This window comes from Athene cunicularia (assembly GCF_003259725.1).
Source record: "Athene cunicularia isolate RWA chromosome Z unlocalized genomic scaffold, athCun1 chrZ_part2, whole genome shotgun sequence".
Classification (NCBI taxonomy): Eukaryota; Metazoa; Chordata; class Aves; order Strigiformes; family Strigidae; genus Athene; species Athene cunicularia.
The window spans coordinates 18233601-18244323 of record NW_020799143.1 but is presented as its reverse complement, the minus strand read 5'-3'; the positions used below and the strand labels follow the sequence as shown (position 1 = coordinate 18244323).

At 38.8% G+C, this 10723-nt stretch overlaps 1 protein-coding gene across 1 annotated transcript in view; it reads left to right on the top strand.

Annotated features, from left to right (window-relative positions):
* The first annotated feature begins 9113 nt into the window (after positions 1-9113).
* Positions 9114-10723, top strand: part of CEMIP2 (cell migration inducing hyaluronidase 2) — a 53117-nt gene continuing 51507 nt past the window's right edge. Inside the window, exon 1 of the mRNA XM_026866327.1 lies at positions 9114-10136. The gene's annotated coding sequence lies outside the window, so the exon portion shown is untranslated. The remainder of the gene's footprint in view (positions 10137-10723) is intronic.

Genomic DNA, 10723 nt, shown 5'->3' with positions numbered 1-10723 from the left:
TTACATTGAGGAGGGTGTTTTAAAAGTGAAAGTTATTTCTGTACTGTCTGGCTTTCAGACAATTTGTGAATTATTGTCACATTTCTTTGATTCTTTGATTCTGCAAAAATTTTTTCTTTTCCTGGTTAATTTTGAGAGACAGTCCTAATTGTGAAGATGACTAGAGGTAAGCTGTTATCAAAAATGCAAAATAAACAGGGAGAAGCCGGTTTCAATTCTTTCAATTAAACTGACACAAAGATGAAGCTACTATATAATTGTGGTGGGTTGACCTTGGCTGGCCACCAGGTGTCCACTCAGACACTCTCTCACTCCTCCTTTAACAAGACAGGGGGAGAAAATACAATTTAAGATTTGTGGGGTCGAGAGAAGGACAGGGAAATCAACTTGACAATTACCATCATGGGCCAAACAGACAGCTTGGGGAAATTAATTTATTACCAATCAAATCAGAGTAGGATAATGAGAAATAATACCAAATCTTAAACAACCTTCCCCTCACCCCTCCATTCTTCCCAGACTCAACTTCACTCCTGATTTTCTCTACCTCCTCCCTGCAAGCAGCACAGAGAGATGGTGAATGAGGGTTGCAGTCAGTTCATCACACACTGTTTCTTCTGCTCCTTCCTCCTCCTTCACCTACGCCGCAGGGTGCAGTCGGTCAGGAACAGACTGCTCCAGCGTGGGTCCCCCAGGGTCAGAGCCTCCTTTGGGCACATCCACCTGCTCTGGCGCAGGGTCCCCCTCGGCTGCAGGTGCCTCTCTGCTCCACCGTGGACCTCCAAGGGCTGCAGGGGCACAGCTGCCTCACCGCGGGCTGCACCGCGGGCTGCGAGGGAATCTCTGCTCTGGCACCTGGAGCACCTCCTCCCCCTCCTCCTGCACTGACTTTGGTGTCTGCAGGGCTGTTTCTCTCACATATTGGCACTTCTCTCTTCAGCTGCAGTTGTACAGCAGTTTTTTCTTCTTCCTAAATAAGTTTTTACAGAGGCGCTTCCACTGTCACTGATGGGCTCAGCTTTAGCCAGCAGTGGGTCTGTCTTGGAGCCAGCTGGCACTGGCTCTGTTGGACATGGGGGAATCTTCTGGTATCTTCTCACAGATATTAGACACCCTGTTTCCAAAACCTTGTCATGCAAACCCTGTACAATAATTTACATGTACGATTAGGGTTTTTTTCATGAAAGGTGTGAGTTGAAACAGTAATGCCAAAAGTGTTAGACGTTAGATAACTCAATAAAATAACAATTGTCCTGATAATCTCTACAACTGTGTAATAATCCTTTGTTCATAGCAAGAGATTAGACCTAAAAACATCCACAGTTTGGGGAAAAAGCAGTATCCCACTCTTTGCCTTCTTTGGTTAGCAGGACTGTGGATGTCTAAAGGTTTGTGTTCCAACTAATGAGCATTTCAAGGAGAGGACACAAATTTTCCCAGTCTCAGACAGCTTCTTATTCTGACCAGTCCTGCTCAAGAACATCTTGTTTTCTGAAATTCTAAGTAGCTCTTATCATACTCATTTAATTATTTGTTTACCAAGTTCAACTCTTGACTCCTTTGTTCTTAATTTAGGATTAGAGCATGAATCTGGTTCATGTACAGGTGGAGGTTTAATCCAAAGCCTGCATGAAGCTTATCCTTTTGACAGAGGCCAGTGAGAAGCTGCTGCATTACTTAGGCCTCACCTGAGTTTTAGTCTGAACCCAGATAAAGGCCTAATCATCGTATTAGCTCAGCACCATTGGTGATTTGTTATGCTTGTAAATCTGTGGTAGGAAACACCATGCTCAGTGGAAAACATTGGCCAAATGAGTCTTGTAGACAAGCTGTGTGATACATAAAGCCAGCAGGACCTTTTCTGTTCAACGTCTGTTCCTGTGCAGTCATTGCCTCTGATTCTCTAAAGGCTTAGTTGTAAGGGGTGTTTTGTAGACCCCCCCAACTGTAGCATTGTTTTTCCCAGGGCTTTAGTATAAATTACAGCTAAATTTTTAATCTAATCTCCATAAAGTCTGTGCTCTGTCTAATTCAGACATGGAGAAAATTGCTTTGAGAGATTCTGAGCCATCTGTATGTTCAGCTTGAAGTTTCAGCTGAGAAATCGTTGTCTAAGAAATCTTTGCTGTCTGAGTTTTGAATGAATTGTCTACAAACTTGAAATATGTTCCCAGCTGTAGTCTTTTTTTTTTTTTCCGTCCTCTTGTTCCATGGAATTTTGTGGAGGCATGACTTAACTGTAAAATGTTGGTGTCAGTCCAACATGTACATCTGGCTTTCTTAGAAAATGTGCTTCTATTGCAATAAAATAGCCAATAGGGGAAGGGACTGGAACCAAAAAGTAAGAGCGAAACAATAGGTTGGTAGCAAGAGAACTTGCAGAAAAATTAAGGGGTCAGCAGAAAAGAACCTTCCTGATCTAATGTTGTCTAGCATTAAGTGTATAGAAAATGGCAAACTTGCGCTGGGAAAACTATCTTGCCTTGAACATCTTATATACTGTATTAGGCATTTCTCCTGGTTTTTCTTCCCTTCATTGTTTATCTAAAATTAAATGACAGTGTTTGAGGAGACAGAAGGAAAGTGATGTTCTATTGTCTTAAAAGAGCTGGTGCATTGCAAAGGTTATAATTTTTGCATTTTTCCCTATTTTTTGACTGACAAAGAACCAGAACATGCAATTAGTGTGAAGGGCAGTTCCTTCTTAAAAATATACTGATCTGATTTTTGTAGCATGTGGTACTTACAAGTTGTTGGGAAATCTTAAGTAAATTTCATGCACACAATTACTGTGTCTCAGCAGTTACTGTTCAGAATAGTTCTGAACAGTTACTATTCAGAAATAAAGTCTTGACATTACCATGAATATTACTAAGCAAATATCAGCTCAGTATGCAGTGGTGGCCAACAAAGAAAGAAGGCTTTAAAGGTGGTGTGGGGAGAGAAGAGAATATGAGGAAAGAAGATTTTTTTGATCTAAGATGCCCATAATCTGGAACCTACTGAAATTCTGATTCTGTCATCTTATAAAGGTGCAGCAAAATTGGCAAAAGAAAAATAAGGATGGCAAGATATGAAACAACTTCAATGTAAAGGACAAAGAAATATATTTTGTTAGTATGTTTAGATTGGAAAAGAGATGAGAATGGAAGAATGCCATGGAGTGGCATGGAGAAGGTGAATAAGGAATGACTGTTTCTTTCAGCATAAGAACTATGGGGTATCATATGAAACAAGTGGCATCATAGGAAACTGATGAAGCAGCTCATCCTGAGTACCATCACACAACACATGTGGGACAACCAGATGCTCAGGCCCAGACAGCATGGGTTGATTCAGGTATTAAGTTTTACAAGATGCAGGCCACTGCACAGAAATTTAAAGTAAAACTAGTCAGAGAGGGACCTGGGGGTGTTGATTGACAGCTGGCTGAAGAGGAGCCAGCAGTGTGCCCAGGGGGCCAAGAAGGCCAATGGCATCCTGGCTTGTGTCAGCAATAGCGTGGCCAGCAGGGACAGGGAAGGGATCTTACCCCTGTACTCGGCACTGGTGAGGTCGCACCTCGATTCCTGTGTTCAGTTTTGGGCCCCTCACTACAAAAAGGACATTGAATGACTCGAGCGTGTCCAGAGAAGGGCAACGGAGCTGGTGCAGGGTCTGGAGCACAGGTCGTACGGGGAGCGGCTGAGGGAACTGGGGGTGTTTAGTCTGGAGAAGAGGAGGCTGAGGGGAGACCTCATCGCTCTCTACAGCTCCCTGAAAGGAGGTTGCAGAGAGCTGGGGATGAGCATCTTGAACCAAGTAATAAGTCAGAGGACAAGAGGTAATGGCCTCAAATTGCACCAGGAAAGGTTTAGGCTGGGTATTAGGAAGCATTTCTTTCCAGAATGGGTTGTTAGGTGTTGGAATGGGCTGCCCAGGGAGGTGGTGGAGTCCCCATCCCTGGAGGTTTTTAAGCATCAACATAGTGCTGAGGGATATGGTGTAGTTGAGAACTGTCAGTGAGAGGTTAATGGTTGGAGTGGATGATTGATCTTCAAGGCTTTTTCCAACCTAGATGATTCTGTGAAGTGGAAGCTCCAAACCCAAAAAAAAAAAGGTTTGTTGGGTTTTTTTTTGTGTTTTTTGTTTTGTTTTGTTTTGTTTTGTTTTTTTACAAGAAGCAGTTAAGCTTCAGAACTCCTTGTTGCAGGATGTCACAGATGCTAGGAATTTATGTGAGTATTTTAACAGAAGCTGGTAAAAAGAAGTATAGCAATGATGACATAGAGCTGAAAATCACTGGAAGATGGGGAAGTAGTTCACAAAATGTTAATGCATGTTTACTTAATTTTTTTTTTTTTTTAATTATTATTATTATATATATTCTTGTCATCTCTTTTCATCTGCTACCATTGGAAACAGGCTACTTTGCTAGATGAACCTCTGCTCTGGTATAGGAAGTCCTATTTTAATATCACTTTATGTTTTTATTTAAAGAAAGAGATCTGCAAAGCCAGTAATGGTCATTGTGCTTTCACTTCAAACTCTTGTTTTAGGAGCTGCCTTTGAAAGTGGCATGATTTTTAGGGTTATTGAATATCTCAATCTGAACTTCTTATTTAAGGTTGTACATATTCTACAGCACTGCAAATGCTGAGAATCAAATGATTCATTTCTAATGTGCAAACAAATACTTCTTTTTGCATTTGGCTGTCATTCATATGAGACACTTCAATTCCTGTTTTTTTGTGAAAAACAAAAGGTCAGGATGATATCCTATGCAGGGAACGTAACAGATAACTTTTCCTGTAAAAGTGATTAGCCTTTATATTTGTTCTTTCCCAAAAGGAAAAAGGTGACATACTGTGTTGACAGGAAACTGAAAATTTACTAGAAACAAACCCCTTCAGTTTTACATATGCATATATCATTGCTTTGGTACAAAACAAGGTAAGCTACATAACTGCCTTGCTCTACAATGTGTGTCAAATATGTTTTCACTAATTTTAGATTAGTTTTTATAAAAGTATAATATTGAGGACTATGATCTGAATGTGTATCAGAGTTAAGAGCTCAAAGCTTTGTACAAAGATTTGCATTAAAAAAATCATCTTGTGCAAGAAATGTGTCTTGCAGTGTTTGATGGAATTTTCTGTATCAAACTTGAATTTAATGCCGTGGAAATGAAAGTTATCTTGGAGTCCTAAGGCTGCAATCTATCTGTTACATTTTCAAAGACACAAAAAGTGTTCCTGCCTGTGTATATTTCTTCTTGGAGGAAGTGAGTTACCAGGAAACAACAATTTTTCAGCACTTTTCACATCTGTTTTTGGCAAAGATCTAAAAGCATTATAGTTTTGGGGTTTTTTTCCCAAACATATTTATTAATGATTTTTAATTATGTAATATTCCTGAGCATTTCTACTTGTGAAGACATTTATATTGTCTCTTCAATCAGATGTGTAATAACCATAAAAGAAAAGCACTTAAAATGCATTTCTCTACAGTGGAAGTCAGACTCTCCATCTTTCTCCAAGATTAAAACAACACAATTTTGTCATGTATTTGGCTTACTTGTATATATCTGTTAATGTGAATGCAGATCAGAAATCTGTGGTTTAAGTTCTGCTCTTGTAGATTTCACAGACTCTTAACCAAAATCAATCTCTGTTAAGGTAAAAATAAAGAATAAAAAAATCAGGACATAAATTTATTGCATAGAACTATTATGTGCATAATTTTAAAGGGATTACACCAAGCACATGAGATGAAACACAAATAATAGATAGTGTCGACTAAAGTCTGGCAAGAAATTTGTAGGAAATTATGTATTTAACAATTTTTAGTCTGCCTTATGGATTTTGAAATGTCTCGTAATCTGTTGTGTATCAAAAATTCCTGACAGATATGCAAGGATCTGTAGACTGGCTTTTGATTTATGAGCACAGCACTCCAAACTCAACTCGAGTGGGATTAGCTAGTCTAACAGTTTATGTGGTTACATATTGTTGTGGGGTTTTTTTTTGTTTTGTTTTGTTTTGTTTTTCCCTTGACAAAACAAGTAAATAGGACCAGTAGTCCTTATGGTTACATTTCTTGTAACTCACGTAGCAACCAGTTTCCATCAATATTTCCATGAAATGCAAGCCATATCCCCTATTACAGTTTGCTGGCAAAATTGACATAAATGTCAACCCAATTCACATCAAGATAAATACTAAAGTGACTTGGAAAGTGGAAACCTTTCAAGGGAAGCCTTCCCAAGAAAAAAAGTGTTTAAATATAGAAGACAATCACAATCACATGTTTTTAATAGCAGTGAATTAAAATGTAAACACAATGAGAAAATATTATCTGTGTTTCTTTTTATGAGTGGATAGTTTGGATTGGCTTGGTAAGGAATGGTGATTTTTGTTGAGATTATATTAAAAATTAATGCAATATGAGTTTGTTGCATTTTGTCTTTCATCAAACTGCACTTTAGGAGAAGTGTAAAAGGCAGAATATGTCTCCCTTATGCCCATATTTACATTGAGGGGTTTTTCTTTTTCCCTTTGTCTCAGTTATCTGCTCCCCTTCATATATTCCATCTATGTGTATCTGGTTCCTCACAGTTACCCCATTCTCATTTGCTTTTTATACTTATTGTCAACTATTCTTTTAAAAAACCTAAGTTATGAATCTTCCTTAAACCTTCAGTGCAGCCCGTATTCTGTTTGAAATTATTTTCTTGATTGTCAGTGTCTGATTACAGAGGAAAACATTTTAAAGGCTCTAAAAATTAGTCAGTTTTTATTGTTGGGTTTCAACAGTTTCTCATCTTTATATGATCCAGAATTTTGAAATTCTGACATTTCTCCACAGTAAAATTTTCAGTAACATCCAAAGTGAGGAGGGAGAATGAAAGGTAGGTTTAGGCAGAAATCAGTAATGGGACATTAGGGGAACCTTCAGGGAAGTTGGTGATATTCTGGAAGTGCCCAGTGCCAATACCACAGTCTTGAGGCCACATGTCTCCTGTCAGCATCACTACTCTGAGGGAGAGTCATTATCACTGATTTTAAAAACTTTGTGTGTAAGATAGGTAAGGACTGAACCTAGGCTTCCAAACTCCTGAGTGAATGTTTGCCACATAACACAGGTTTTTGTTGTTTGCTTTTAATGTTATTAATTTCAGTAGTAATAAATAAATTCTCTAATAACTGTCTTGACATTTTTTTGTAAACATGCAAAAAGCAAATGAGTTGTACATGGGTTTGTTCTGACGAACACAAAGAAAAAGGCATGATCCTTCAATGGGCAATGGAAGATGGTACATCAGAACAGTTTCCTACTAAAAATTGGTTACAAATTATCTCTACAGTCCCCCAGTATCCATTTTAAACTCTTGACTTCTATTAATTGTTGCTACATTTTTTTAACTGCTGTTAACTTTGATTGAAGCACAGTATGTCAAAGTAAGAACAAGCTGTTACAAAGAGAAAACCTCCCCTCAGACTAGTCAGTCTTTGTATTATTTCAGGAATTTTACTTCTTTTTTACTTTCTTATTTAAACTTTTTTTTTTTTTTTTTTTTTTTTTTTTTTTTTGTCACACAATGTGTTAGACTTTCAGAGAGGTAATTAAAAAACCATGTGTTTAGTATGATAATTGAAAACACAGCTACTATATGGAAAAGGTATTACCACAGAGTACCTGGGATATATGCCAGAAATGCTTAAATAAGGAAAGAAATATGTATGTCTGCACTCTTATCTCAATAGACAAACAGTAAGTTTTTCTAAATCGCAAGGATCTGGACGGGAATTCAGAGAATAGGACATAATTTTAACTAGAAACTGAATATACTCACCACTGTCGTGTGTGTGTGTGTGTGTCCCCCCCCCCTATCTAGTACCTCTTTATTCAGAGGGACAAATGTTGGCTTCCTTCTTGCTTAGTTTGAAATCATCAGACCACAGTGACTGCATCAATGACCTTTTTCAGGTCTATCTTTTGCTATTTTTAAGTTTTGGGTCATACACTTCACCAAGATTTTATCTGCTTAAACCCAAAGCAGTATCATGAAAGAAGTCATACCAAATGGCTATATAATGCTTTAGTGTGCCATTTGGATTTTACAGAGACTTAGGATACTCAGGTAATCTTAAAGTCCAATCTTTTTCACATTTATAGGTTTTAAGGATTGCTTTATTCAAATGTATCTATCACTTTAAAAAAAAAAAATATATATATAGCATTTTATGAGACCTAACATTTTTACTATAACAGGTATTTGTGATTTTCCTAAGACTGACAAGTATGTGTTATGTGTGTTGTCTAAAATATACACACACATGGATACATATATGATGCAATATATGTAATGTCAGACTACTTAACATATGTAGAAGGGTTTCTACTTTATGTCCCCACAGAGTAGTACTAGCAAACATCTACCCAGGTGTCACTGAAATGAGCTTTTTGCAGGCTCATGACTGGCAATGTTGATCAGCAGTCTGTGTTTCTTCATTCGGTATACAAGTATATAAAAAGTAAATACTTTCTGTTCCCGGACTCCTATCTTTCCTGTGGACAAGCAGTGCTTTGTGTTAATGAAAAACAAAAGCATTTGACGAATAACACTTTTGAAGAGCTTAGTTCTATTATTTAATGAGAACAGATAACACATCAATCTGGCAAAATCACTTTTACAGATATTTTGTGTGGAAGTGCTTCATTAAGTGAAAATAATTTGTCAAAGGAGAAGAAAGGCTTAACCCTAAATAATTTATGGAATACAGGGATTTCCACACATTAAATTACACATGAACATTTTGTTAAAATTGGCATTCCCAATGAATAATTCAGCATTATTTTTTATACAGGATTGTACGATGAAAGGTAGCTGAAAGTTTTTTGATATTAAAAAAACCCCAACTTTCAAAAGGTCAAACACTTGATAAAAACAATGCATGAAGTAAAAACAGTACACCTAATTTGCTTTAGTTTCACTGCACATGAGCACAATTTGCCCATCCACATAGATAATGGAATTAATAATTGGACACATGCATTTCATGGACAAACACAATATCACATGTTTAAAATGGATGTCCAGTGCCATCTTGATTTTTTTTTTTTTTTAATTTAAACTGGGCATTCTTTTTCAACTGAAATGTTTGAATTTCGTGTTATAAACACAGAGAAACTATCTTCAATTTCATTTCAGCCAAAGTCATTGCAAATGTACGTCTTCAGTTTGCATGTGCATTTGTTGAAATGAGGCAAAAATTTACAATCACATGTGTTAGAAGGATTGTGCTCCTGGGAATTCAAAAGAAAGTTAAGCTAAAGAGGAAGGAATACAAACAGGGAGATATGATCAAAGTGAACATGAAACCGCCTTATTCATACACCTAAGAGCTTACTTTGCTGTGGTTTAGCGAGAAGGGCAAGTTAGGAACTGTCCCAAACACTTTTGTGTCTATACAGACAAATGTGTCTTAAGTATTGTTCTAAATCTCAGTCCTGAAAACTATGGCCTGGAGCTCAGTTTGTGCGCTGGAGCAGTAGCCACAGTCACTGCTTCAGACAGCGCAGCTGCTCATTCCACCACGGTCCCTGCATACAGCAACTGCTGTTTTGCGGTGCGGTGGTTTGCACTTGTACCACCCTGAGTGCTGCAGTCCTAGTGAAATACTGCAAGCAAAGGATCCTGGTATAATCTCTAAAATTTCAGACTAATTGGAGTTGATTTGCAGTTTATTATTTAGTCACTAGATGTCTCCATATGCTGTAAGCAAACACAGGCTATGCTTACTGGTAAACAAAGGAGAAATCGCCAGAACTAAAGTTACGTGGGGCAGTGTTTATGGGAATATAAATGAGTTATCATTCGTTTCCGTCTGTCTGGAATTTTCCCAAGGAAATAATTACGTTAGAAAACGCTGACTATATTTCCCGAACCATTTCATTTAAAGCATCTTGAATCAGATCAGGGCGCCCCACCTTTTTGTTTTAAAAAAAAAAATAAAATACTGAGTTTGGCCCAGCCTCGGTGCACTGGAAACGGTGGGAGGTCCTAAACTTAAGAGAAGCCCGTATTCAGATTCACATCAAAGCTGACAGCCTGGGAGGCTGAGGTGCCCTGGAGCTCTGTGTCCCGAGAAAAGGTAAGTCCTGGAGCTTCACAGTCCCTCCGAGTTTCTAGACCAGATTGATGTTCTTTGCTGTGGAACACCTGAAGGCAGTGGTTCCCTGAAATTCAGAACATTTGGAGGTTTAGTTTGATTCTACTCCATATCAGACTTTAAAAAAGAAATTTAAAATTACCGGAAAGTAGAACCAGATTTTCGAGCCAGCTCTTTCCCCAGGTTAGAGACTGCCCAGGCTACAGCTCTCCTCAGAAACTTTATGGTCTCTTCCCTTTCAGCCCAGTAAGCCTACATGCATGATAACCGACTTGTACTTTCCTGCTTTCCCCTGCCGCTGCCCCGGTCTCGCCCCGCGTGTCCCTGCCTGCCGCGGCGGCACGCGGCCTCTCCCCGCGCCGTTACCCGCTCGTACCTCGCGGACCCCGTGTACCTCCCCGGCAGCACCTGCGCCCTTATGCTGTGGATTTTAATTTTTTTTTTTTTAATCGCACGTGGGCATCTAACGCTGCGTTTGGTGTTTTAGCTGTAACTTGTCTTCCACCCGCCCGGAGGAGAGCCGTGGGTCGGGGCAGGGGTGCCAAGAGCCCCCGTGCCTGCCCCCACTG